Below are 12,532 nucleotides of genomic sequence, written 5' to 3' on the forward strand. Positions count from 1 at the left end.
TCTACAGGATGTTGAGAGATTTCTACAGGATGTTGTGAAAACAGGATTTTGGAGAATGGATGGAGAGAAAAAGGTGGAGGAACTAGTATGGAGGTGAAATAGGGGTGTAGGGGAGTTCAAGACTTGGAGGTTGGAGTTGAGGAGAAGGTGTAGATGGTGAGATTTGTTCAAGGAGGGATGAAACGATGTTGTACAAGAAGATGAGAATCATGGAAAAGTAAGCGAATGAGGTAAATGTAAGGTAAGGGTTTTGAGTGAAGGATGAAACAGGTAGGTTGGATGGAGTATGTGCAGGTAAGGAAGGGTAATAGGTACTCTGCAAGTGGTTTTTCAAACTGAACAAACAAAGACATGCAAGAAAACAAAGATCTAGTTATGCTACCCTAATATGATCTAGCTAACAGTAACAAGAATGGACAGCAGCTTTATTTGCAAGGAAACCATGTGTATTAACTATGAAATGAAGCATTCAAAGATCTGAACATGTAATCAACTTCTGCAAATGAAAACCAAACACTAATGATTGCATGGCAAAGCAAAGTCAGTGTTTTTGTGGGCAGCAAAGTCATCCTAGTCACAGCTCCTGATCCCACTGAGGGAGAGGTGAAACCACAAATGTTTGTTGGCCCTTTTCTTGAAGCTTTTTCTGTTAACAACCTATCAACTAAATCTGAGCATGAAGAGCTATTTTACTCATCAAAAAAACAAACTAAATAACAAAACAAAATAGCAGATTTTATTCTAAGAATGCAGCAAAAACACATAAGGATAATCAAAGGAGGTATTGGGCGCTTGAGATGGGCCCAACCCCCAAGAGCTACAGCCTCCTAAGATAGATTTAGAGCTGGTGCAAAGCTGGATTCATCTTTATTAATCAAGAAATGAAGAGTTACATCAAAACTGTCCACAAGGAGAGCTTGAGAATGAGCTGAAAGCAAAGCTAATCTATTGCATACAAATCAAATTACAAAATGACTACAACAAGGCTATGAAATGACTAACTACTAGCTACTATCTACTGGCTAACTAGCTAACATCCACTGGCTAACCAAAATGAGGCCCTAAGCCTTCTTATTTATACAAATTGAGGACCCAACAGTCCTCCTAAACTTTAGGGACTCGGCTGCCCAAAACTTGGAGTTAACAGCAGTCCTACTTGACTTGCTTGGCTGCCCTTGTGCTGATTGAGTCGGTGGCCCTTGAACTCCGAGCTGATGGTGGAGAATTCAAGGTAAGGGCCCATAAATGAAGGGGACGCCTTCCTACAAATCCTCTAGCTTGTTCTCCCACGAATTTGGCTGCCAAGTGCTCATTAAGACCTTCAATTTTGTCTCCAAGTTGACCAAAAAGGCTACACAAAGCACCCATTAGACTTGTTGGCATAATGACTAACCAAATTCACTCTATTAACATAAATATAATAAAAAACATGCAATAAAATAATGAGAATGGTGGATTAAGTCAAATTAGGAGGTTGAATGAGCCCAAATAATTGTCCATTTTTGGGGCTCATCATCACCCCCCTACTGAAAGTGTTGCTCATCCTCTGAGCAACCAATCTCTCTCCTCATCTTTGATGGCCCTGGTGGCCTCCTTGGCTAAAATCTCGGCCGATTTCTCCTTTGGCTTCCCTCTTTTCAAACTTCTTGTAGAAACAGTTCGTTGGCTTCCTGTAGAAACAATCCTCTGTCTTCCTGTAGAAACAGTTTGCTAACTTCCTGTAGAACCAATTTTCTCTGATTTTGCTTGCTTGGCTGGGGGTGCCTTCTCCTTGAACTGTGTTGTGGCTGCCTTGGGTGTGTCCCTACTTGTTTGGCCTTTTTCAGTCTTCTCTGCTCGTGCTTGCAACCGCTTCTCCCTTGGCATTTGTGTTATTTTACCACCCCCTACTTTGGCCTCAACAGCTTGTCCTTTTCCCTCATTCCTCTTCTTGTTCCTTCTGTGGTGGTCTTTCTTGTGCTTGTTACATCATCATTGAGACCCTCACTGTTGCTTCTTTATCATATCCATGAAGTCTACCTGAAGGTTAGATCTCCATGTGTGTCTAAACTGTGATTGCAATCGTGGAATTTTATTTCAAATACCCATTGAGAGATATCAAATTACAGTTCACACTGAGGTATGCAGGCCAGTATAAATTGTATGCTGAGATCCTTGATCATAGGACAGATCCTTCAACTTCATCTCTTTGATGAAAACACTTGCAGGTTGATGAGATGATGTTCATATATATTCCTAGGTTTATACCTCCATAGATATTTCTTAATCATAGGTATACTGAGTATCACATATATTCGTTGTGATATGTCTAGACAGATCTGAAGATAGAGCCGAGATGTAACCCTTGTTATTTCTGCAATATATATACACAGTCTTCTTTGTCCATCCAGGATACTGTGTTTCAGGTATGCCGAGCTTGTAATTGCTTCAGTGTTTTCTTCTCTGTAGATATGTGAGGAACTGTTGTCATTAGCCATCCTTATTGCAATAGACACCCAACTTGAGAGGTACTAACTGATGATGAAAAGAAACATACAACTCTGCCTCTATTGTTTGACCTGGACCAAGACAGGGAATCTCTTGCATAGGAATAACTTTTGGTGGTTCTGATGAAACCACAGGTTGATCATGTATTCTGTTGTTGGCGCTCCAGATTCAACAGGAGACTCGATTGACTCATCAGCTTTGACAACAATGTTAAAAATTGCATCTGTTGAACGATTATAAAAAAAACGAGCACAGACCATCATTGGTGAATAACATGACTGTTCATTAGAGAATGCATACATGACATTCATACCATCCCCATTTGTAAAATATAAAAGTGTATACTTCCTGGGCTCTCTATCCACAGTTCCTATTGACAGGTTGGCATAGCCAGATAGTATAGATTCTTTTGCAGATGAAAAAGGGCCAGGAACAGGCAGGATTGGCCATAGCCATGACTCCAATGCATCATGGCGCATCAGCGGTATACTGTCAGAAATTGTAGACAGATCATAGTGATCAACTTCTTTGTCTTTCCGATGCTCACCATCCGATAAAGAGATTAGTGGTTCGACATGTTTTTTTCCCAACTTTGCTCTTTCCTTCTACATCTTTACTCATTTTATCATTTGACTCGGAAGCTTTCAACTTCACACAAGAGTTTCTAGTCAAGCTACTTGGTGAATGTCTTGACCTATCCTTGCACATAATTTCAAGGTCTGAGCCTTCACTTAACATGTGATTGATCAATTTCTTGGTCAGATCCACTTTCAGGGCCCTACAAACTTCCTTCACTAAATGAATAATCAGAAGACAAAGATGTATTGTCATTTATATCAGCGGAACTTTGAATCTGACACAGACTACCTAGTTTTGGTAAAGATCTATAACCTGCAGCTGTGTGCTGGACAATGTGAGAAAGGGAACCAGGCAAGAAAAATCGAACATTGCTTCCTGGATGCAACAACGTAGCCAGCTTGGGTGGAAAAAAAAGAACATGTTTTGAAAGTGCAAGTTGGATAACAACCTACGAATTTCAGCTGAGTGCTCATTAATTTCTGCGTGATTGTTGGTGGAGTGAGGTGGCAAAGACGTGTGCTGGCCCATGCAACTATTGTGCTATCATGAACTGCAGTGGTTAACTGTGTGTTCTCTGTCTGTGATCTCATCCATCAGTTGCACTGGAGTTTAGACTACCCACACTGTCCGTGTTTTTTAAATTTCACGTGCATGACTGATCCATGCATGCTGCGTGACTTTCTCGTGAGTGCTAGAGAACTGGATGTCTTGCTATATTCATGGCTTAATTTCACCATTCCATTCATTCATGCAATTCTTAGACTAGATTCATGCAATAGATGAACAAGGTCTAGTCACGTACCTGAAGTCAAACGGCTGCTTGTGAAGCTTTTTGCTGCTGCATGCTCATGTTCTGCTGCTGCATGCTTGGATCCTTTGGTTGCATGAGGGGTTGGCTGATGATTTTTTATTGCTTTTCCTTGTGCAGGTGTCCTCTAACCAGATCTAAGCTGCATGCATTTGTTTCCACGTTCAGATCTACATGTTCAAGTTGCTGCTGTTGCAATGTCACAGAACCAGAACTTGTTTTCGCCATTGCTCCCAAACGGTAAACCGGATTGATCTGAAACTTGTTGAGCGTGTTCCTATCATCATTATGCATCTCCCATAGCAAAATCGTGATCAATGGATGCACGGATTTCGAGAAAAATGGAAAATGGCTGAAGATTTCAGAGATCGATTTCTCGGAAACCGTGCATCGGAATTGGCTGAAACTGCTTGGGTAGGTTACCATCACTCACATGCATATCCCCATGAAACAGGTTTTGAAACGGATGCACGGATATGGAGAAAATGCAAAAATGGCTGATGGTGATGGAGGCTGATTTCTTGGAAACCGTGCACCGGAATTGGCTAAAACTGCTCAAGCATGTTGCCATCACCCTTGTACAATTTCCCTTAAACTGGTTTTTCAAATGGATGCATGGTTTTCATGTTATGGCAAAAACAAATTTTGTTCTATGTATTTTTTCTTTAAGGCATTTTGCAAGTTTTGCATGGAATGAAAAATGAACTTGGGTTGTGATGCAGGTATGGAGATGATGGAGGAAGGCGAGGGATGGACACACAAGTGCTTGCAGGCCTAACCAATAGACTCCCACCATTAGATTCACTTTTGAAATTGAATTTGGCTCGTCCAAAGGTTCTACAGGATGTTTCCTGTAGAAATACAGAGCTTCCTGTAGAAGGCACAAGAAAAATTCCTTCGACCTTGATTTGAGTGCTCCTCCTGTCATGAAACGTCCTTCTTGCAACCTGCAATTAGCCAATGGAAATTAGTTTTCTTTTTCTTTTTCTTTTTCTCATTTTTTTTTTGAAAAACAACTAGGGCGCCTCATGGAGGTTTTCACCCTAATTGCCTGCCCTGGGCGCCTCCAAGGAAGGTTTTCACACAAGGATCTTATTCCATTTTTATTTTCTTTTCTTTCCAACCCATTGACCGCCTCATGGAGGTTTTCAATCAATGAACCAATCTAAGTGGTGGGCCCCAGTATTGTAGCAATAATGCTACAACTCCTGGAACTCCCTTCTTTAATTTTATCAACCCGGTAGTTCGTAACAAACTTGGAAGCGACGGTGTTGTATGCACAAGTACTAGCTCTTGCCGCAGCTGTTACTTGGTCAGCTGGCACAAGTCTGCTAGGAGCTTAAGCCAACTTCTATGAGCTCTTAGAAGAAGCTTTTTAATTGATGGACGAAAGCTAACTCGAAAGAAGCTAATCTAATTGCGAAAAGAAACTGAAAGCCAAAAAGAAACGCAAACCCTAGCAAACCCTAATTCTACCAGCTAGTCCTACTGATGCAAAGGAGAGAATGCAAACTACGAAAAGAGATGCCATTACTTCTAGGAAGGTAAAATGCAAGTGTCTAAGTTATCACTATCTGAAGAAAACATCTTTTTGTATTTTTGATTAAGTTATTAGAATTATCATGCATGTGCTTTTAACTGGCTTTTCACTGTGCAGAGGTGGATCAAGGAGGAGAAATGCATGGAAGAGGTCAGGAAGGTACAAAGAGGGTCTAAGGGATCCCTAACATTCTTTCCGAGAGTTTCATAAAGTCTGGATGCCATGCAACCGTGTTTATGAACTTTTACAGGAAGTCTGCAGGGGTTTCTACAGGATGTTCTGTAATTCTTCTATACGATGTTTCGAAATGGGATTTTGGAGCATGGATGGAGGGAAAAAGATGGAGGAATGAGTATGGAGGTGAAATAGGGGTGTGAAGAGGCCTAGGAATTGGTGGATGAGGCTAAGGAGCGATTGGATTTGTTCAAGGATGGACGAAGCGATGTTGCACAAGAAGATGAGAATCATGGCAAAGTAAGCGGATGAGGCAAATGTAAGGTAAGGTTTATAAGTGAAGGATGAAGCAGGTAGGTCGGATGGAGTATGGACAGGTAAGGAAGGATAACAGGTACTCTGCAAGTGGTTTTTCAAACTGAACAAATAAAGACATGCAAGAAAACAAAGATCTAGTTATGCTACCCTAATATGATCTAGCTAACAGTAACAAGAATGGACAACAGCTTTATTTGCAAGGAAACCATGTACAACATGTGAGCAAGAACAGTCCAAAAGATCTGAATGCATGACTAAATCCTACCACTCTATTCCAAACATAAAAAGCTACTTTAACCATCAAAAGAAATCTAAATAAAAAAGAAAGATCTAAATCTAGATAGCAGATTTTATTTTGAGAACGCAGCAAAACACATAAAGATAAACAAAGGAGGTACTGGGCGCTTGAGATGGGCCCAACCCCAAGAGCTACATCCTCCTAAGAGAGATTTAGAGCTGGTGCAAAGCTGGATTCATCTTTATTGATCAAGAAATTAAGAGTTACATCAAAACTGTCCACAAGAAGGACTTGAAAATGAGCTGAAAGCAAAGCTAATCTATTGCATAAAAATCGAACTACAAACTAGCTAACTATTGGCTACAAAATGACTAACCACTAGCTAATATCTACTGGCTAACTAGCTAACATCCACTGGCTAACCAAAATGAGGCCCTAAGCCTTCTTATTTATAAAAATTGAGGACCCAACAGTCCTCCTAAACTTTAGGGACTCGGCTGCCCAAAACTTGGAGTTAACAACAGTCCTACTTGACTTGATTGGCTGCCCTTGTGCTGATTGATTGGGTGGCCCTTGAACTCCGAGCTGATGGTGGAGAATTTGAGTTAAGGGCCCATAAATGAAGGGGACACCTTCCTACAAATCCTCTCCCTTGTCTTCCCACGAATTTGGCTGCCAAGTGCTCATTAAGACCTTCAATTTTGTCTCCAAATTGACCAAAAAGGCTACACAAAGCACCCATTAGACTTGTTGGCATAATGACTAACCAAATTCACTCTATTAACATAAATATAATAAAAAAGATGCAATAAACTAATGAGAATGGTGGATTAAGTCAAATTAGGAGGTTGAATGAGCCCAAATAATTGTCCATTTTTGGGGCTCATCATCACCCCTCTACTGAAAGTGTTGCTCATCCTCTGAGCAACCAATCTCTCTCCTCATCTTTGATGGCCCTGGTGGCCTCCTTGGCTAAAATCTCGGCCGATTTCTCCTTTGGCTTCCCTCTTTTCAAACTTCTTGTAGAAACAGTTCGCTAGCTTCCTGTAGAAACAGTCCTCTGTCTTCCTGTAGAAACAGTCTGCTAACTTCCTGTAGAACCAATTTTCTCTGATTTTGCTTGCTTGGCTGGGGGTGCCTTCTCCTTGAACTATGCTGTGGCTGCCTTGGGTGTGTCCCTACTTGTTTGGCCTTTTTCAATCTTCTCTGCTCGTGCTTGCAACCGCTTCTTTTCTTCTTCCCACTGCCTGCTGCTTTTCCTAGTGAATTCTCAGCCTTGTTATGAGTGTGCAAGTATATGCAATCATATGGAAGAAATGGTGGCCTTGGCATTTCCTAAAACCTGTAACGTGAGGGTACTCGTATGTTTTGTAACAAGGAAGTTGGTTAAATTCACAAGATAAGCCATGGTCATGTTTCCAAGCAACAAGAATATGATAAAGGTGTTTTCTCTGGCTTTTTCAATAGCAATAGCTAATACATTACCCTCCACAAAAAGAGTAACAGGAAGCAATAACAGCGTAGCAATTGGTGCCATGTACATGAGAAAATTCATAGAGTGAAGCTTCTCTACCTCAGAGGTAAGCAGGAGCCCCTGAACAACTGATTTCAATGCTCTGGCAGCAGTTGATACTAAGCAAACCAAAAAGCCAAAAAGGTGGTATAATGGCTCACTGTTGCTTGCAATAACAATGCCAAATACCACAGGCACCAAGGCCATATAAACCACAGAAGACTCCCTCTTACATGTTATTATAAATGCAAAATATTGCTGTGAAGAAGGGAGTTGTTGCCCCAATAGTTTGATTGAAGGAGACTGGCAAATAGCGCAGAGAAATATTGCCACAAACAACCGAGAAGGAGAAAATGAAGCTCAATGCCAATATCTCAAGAAACTGTCTCCTGGAGACGATGAACTGCATTGGTACAATATCTAACCATGAAATCGCCAGAAAACCATAAAATGACAGGCACACATGTGCAACATTGTGAGGAATATTGGGTATCTGCATCCAAAAAAAACTAAGTAGGCATTTGTTAAGCAATAGCACACCAATATTGGAAGAGTACCAAGCTGCAATAATGAGAGCTGTTGTAATAGTCTGGGACACAGGAAATGCACCATATTTTCCTTCTCCTGTTGGAGTTGGAGGTATGTCAATAACTTCTTGTTCAAGCTTTGGATTACTGCCCCGCCTCGTCCATGTTTGTGTTTCGGCCATAGCTGAAGAGGGCTTGAAAAATCAGATCTGATCAATATTCGGAAGACCCAATTGGTTTCCAGACCTGAGCACCGTCTGGGTACTTGTCTATACTGTGTAGGACTCAGATGGACCCAAAACAGATGTGGATGTCTCGTTATTATAAGCCTCCCCCAACTCTGCAACTTGGTGATTTTTTTTTTAGCCTCCTCGAGCTGAGATATGAAAGAGAGATCAGTTCCTATTGGGAACAGCTTCAGATTGAGATTGAGGTGTATGAGAAGCGAGCGCAAACACAAATATCATCAGAGAGCTCCATCCCAGTTCCGCCTGAAAACCAAGAAACTTACTCTGCCCTGGAAGACTCTGCTATATTTTCCTGTAAAACGTCTTCCTGTAGAATGCTAGCCGGATTCCATAGGATGTCTCTGCGCCTCTGCACGATCTTGGTATGCTGGAGAATTTTGAACAGGCCAAAACAATCAGCGAAGGATGATAGGTTAATCATTTTGAGGAAGCAGAGGATGTATACTTCAGTTGAACATGATGCAAGTGCAAGTTAACAACAGTCTATGAGTTTCGGTTGAGCGCTCATTAATTCTACGTGATTTTTGGTGGAGTGAGGTGGCAAAAACATGTGCTGGCCCATATGAACTAATGTGCTATCATGAACTGCATGTCTTCTTCTATTTGTTAATCAATTGATGCCCTGTGCACTGAAGTTCAACAAATCTTCGATTGCCTGTGTTTCTCAACTTCCACGTGAATGACTATCCACGCATGCTGCGTGACTTTCTCGTGAGTGCTAGAGAACTGGGTGTCTTGCTACATTCATGGCTTAATTTCACCATTCCATTCGTTCATGCAATGCTTAGACTAGATTCATGCAATAGATGAACAAGGTTTAGTCACGTACCTGAAGTCAAACGGCTGCTTGTGAAGCTTTTTGTTGTTGCATGCTCATGTTCTGCTATTGCATGCTTGGATCCTTTGGTTGCATGAGGGCCTGGCTGATGATTTTTGATTGCTTTTCCTTGTTCAGGTGTCCTCTGACCAGATTTAAGCTGCATGCATTTGTTTCCACGTTCAGATCTGCACATTCAAGCTGCTGCTGCTGCAATGTCACAGAACCAGAACTTGTTTTCACCATTTCTCCCAAACGGTAAAGCGGATTGATCTGAAACTTGTTGAGCATGTTTCTATCATCATGATGCATCTCCCACAGCAAAATCGTGATCAATGGATGCACGGATTTCGAGAAAAATGGAAAATGGCTGAAGATTTCAGAGATCGATTTCTCGGAAACTGTGCATCGGAATCGGCTAAAACTGCTTGGGTAGGTTACCATCACTCATATGCATATCCCCATGAAACAAGTTTTGAAACGGATGCACGGTTATGGAGAAAATGCAAAACTGGCTGATGGTGATGGAGGCTGATTTCTTGGAAACCGTGCACCGGAATTGGCTGAAACTGCTCAAGCATGTTACCATCACCCTTGTACAATTCCCCATAAAACAGTTTGTCAAATGGATGCATGGTTTGCAAGTTATGGTAAAAACAAATTTTGTTCTATGGATTTTTGCCTCAAGGCTTTTTGCAAATGTTTGCATGGAAGGAAAAACTGAGCTTGGGCTGTGATGCAGGTATGGAGATGATGGAGGAGGAGTTGGAAGATTTCATGAGGAATTCTGAACCCTTGAGGAAGCTACCATGTTCGCCAAACCACTTTTTGAAATCCATGTCTAGTTTCCCACAATTTCTACAGGAAGTTCCTGTAGAAGCACAATGAGAAGCACAAGGAGGTGGAAAAAAATGATGGATAAAGGCAAGGGATGGACACACAAGTGCTTGTAGGCCTAATCAACAGATTCCCACCATTAGATTCACTTTTGAAATTGGATTTGGCTCGTCCAAAGGTTCTACAGGATGTTTCCTGTAGAAATACAGAGCTTCCTGTAGAAGGCACAAGAAAAATTCCTTTGATCTTGATTTGAGTGCTCCTCGTGTCATGAAACATCCTTCTTGCAACCTGCAATTAGCCAATGGATTTAGTTTTATTTTTCTTCTTCTTTTTCTCTTTTGTTTTTTTTTTGAAAAACAACTAGGGCGCCTCATGGAGGTTTTCACCCTAATTGCCTGCCTTGGGCGCCTCCAAGGGAGGTTTTCACCCAAAGATGTTATTCTCTTTTCTCTTTTTTTCAACCCATTGACCGCCTCATGGAGGTTTTCAATCAATGAGCCAATCTAAGGTGCCTCCGAGGAGGTTTTCACCTTAGATTTCTATTTTCCTCTTTTTTCATTTTTTTTTTTTTTTTTTCTTTTTTTTTTTTTTCTTTTTTTTTCTTCTACCCTACCCTACTTGAAAAACAAACTCATTCATAAGTATAAGAATACTTCCAATGGAGCCATGTGCACATCGAGATTAGAGACAAGATGATGTGAAGGCTCAAAATGCATGCTTTGACAGGTATCCAGATCTCAGAGACCAAATGATCTGGCTTTGGAGGGATCAAACAAAGCTGAGGAAGAAAGTACCGTTGCAACTTAGTGACCTTCTGAAACCATATCTCAATATAGCTTTGATATCCTTGGTTCTTTTGCTGATCTGGATCATGTTTCATGTCACCTTCTAACATGACTTTCTCATCTTCCTCTTTTTGTTGATCTTTATCTTGAATACATGGAAGATTTGATGGTAACCATGATGAAGCTTTCTCGATCTCTGATTCTGATCTCTTCTCTTCATCAAGTGCAGCCCATGGTTCTTTGATCTCTTCTTTTGAATCTTCTTTTGCTGGATGTGATCCTTCAATGCTTTCAAGATGATCTCTTTTTTGCAACACTCTTCCTGAGCTTTGGTGAACATCATTGAGCTCAAAAGGAGTCATTTGCACATGTTGTGCCTCAGATTTGCAATGGGGTTGAGCTGCTCCATTGTATGGCTTTAGAAATGGTACGGGTAGTTGAGTGGAGGTGTGAAATTGAGATGGAGATGGATGGCATTGTGGTTGGGTAGACATTTGGGGTTGCCTTGGTGGAGGAGGAGGCGATGGTTGCAGATGAGCAGGTGGTGGAGGAAAATGAGCGGGATGAGAGTTGTACTGGGGCCTCCACTCCTGATAAGGTGCATTCCACTGAGGCTGTGGCTGAGCATAAGAGTGAAATGAATGAGCAATTGGTTGGGCATAATATGGATCTATGAAGGAACAAGGAGGATATGACCAAGGAGGAGGTGTAGACCAGGAAGGATGAGCAGGGGGGCCCCAAGAAGGCATGAAAGTGGCTTGATAGGAGTCATAATAGGTTTCGGATGTCCCTTGCACTTCCTACTGATAAGATCTATGTTCATGTGGCCTCCTTTGGTTCATATAATAGAGTGATTCAGTGGCTCCTTTAACTCTTTGATATGCAACTTTAAGTCCAGGAAAGGAAGGGCACTGATTTGTAGGATGGTATTCTTCACAGATGAAACACACTTCTAGGGAGTGCATTGGACATTTGTTCCTAGGATGCTTTCTAGTGCACCTAGGACAAAAGATGACCAAAGCCCTCTTGGCTTCTTCTTGCTTCTTTTGGATCCGCAAGGTATCCAGTTGCCTGGCAAGAAATTGCCTCATATCACTCTTGAAATCTTCGATCTGATTTGCAAATTCATTTTTGGATAAGAAACTGCTCCCAACATTTATGCTTGTAGCCATTTTCTCCAGAGGAATGTTTTCTTCTTCTTCTCCCCCAGAGGTTCTTTAAATATGCCTTGATGTCCATCCAGAGGTTCTTCTTAGTCACAGCCATTGAAGAACAGAGAAGGTTGGCTGTGTGAAGCAAAGGGGGGTGTTGTGCAATCATTTTTATAACTTATCTCTACTCCTACAAGGCATGAAATGAAATCTTTTTGGTTGATTTTTTCTTTTTTCTACTTCTACTTGCAAAACTGAAATAGATTGAACTGCAACTAACTATCTTGCTAAAATGAAAATGCGGAATTGAAATGAAAGCAGTAAAGGACTAATCTATTTTGCTCAAATGAAATTGCAGGAATGAAATGCTAAGCTACGCTTGCGGAATTGAAATGCTACTCTACACTTGCAATAATGAAATTGCGGAATTGAAAAGCTAATCTATGAAAGCGGGAAATGCTAATCTACTTTTGCATAAACGAAATTGCATAATGGAAATGAAATAAA

The 12,532-nt window shown here is 41.2% G+C and overlaps 2 pseudogenes; both read right to left on the reverse strand.

The window, feature by feature from the left end:
* Positions 1-7,447: 7,447 nt before the first annotated feature.
* LOC149184747 (putative sugar phosphate/phosphate translocator At1g12500 pseudogene) lies at positions 7,448-7,864 on the reverse strand (annotated as a pseudogene).
* A 22-nt stretch (positions 7,865-7,886) lies between these two features.
* Positions 7,887-8,366, reverse strand: LOC149184748 (putative sugar phosphate/phosphate translocator At1g12500 pseudogene; annotated as a pseudogene).
* Between the last annotated feature and the right edge of the window lie 4,166 nt (positions 8,367-12,532).

Source organism: Pinus tabuliformis, chromosome 3_2 (assembly GCF_031772625.1).
Source record: "Pinus tabuliformis cultivar Carrire ecotype Pingquan chromosome 3_2, CPIR1, whole genome shotgun sequence".
NCBI classification, from domain to species: domain Eukaryota; kingdom Viridiplantae; phylum Streptophyta; class Pinopsida; order Pinales; family Pinaceae; genus Pinus; species Pinus tabuliformis.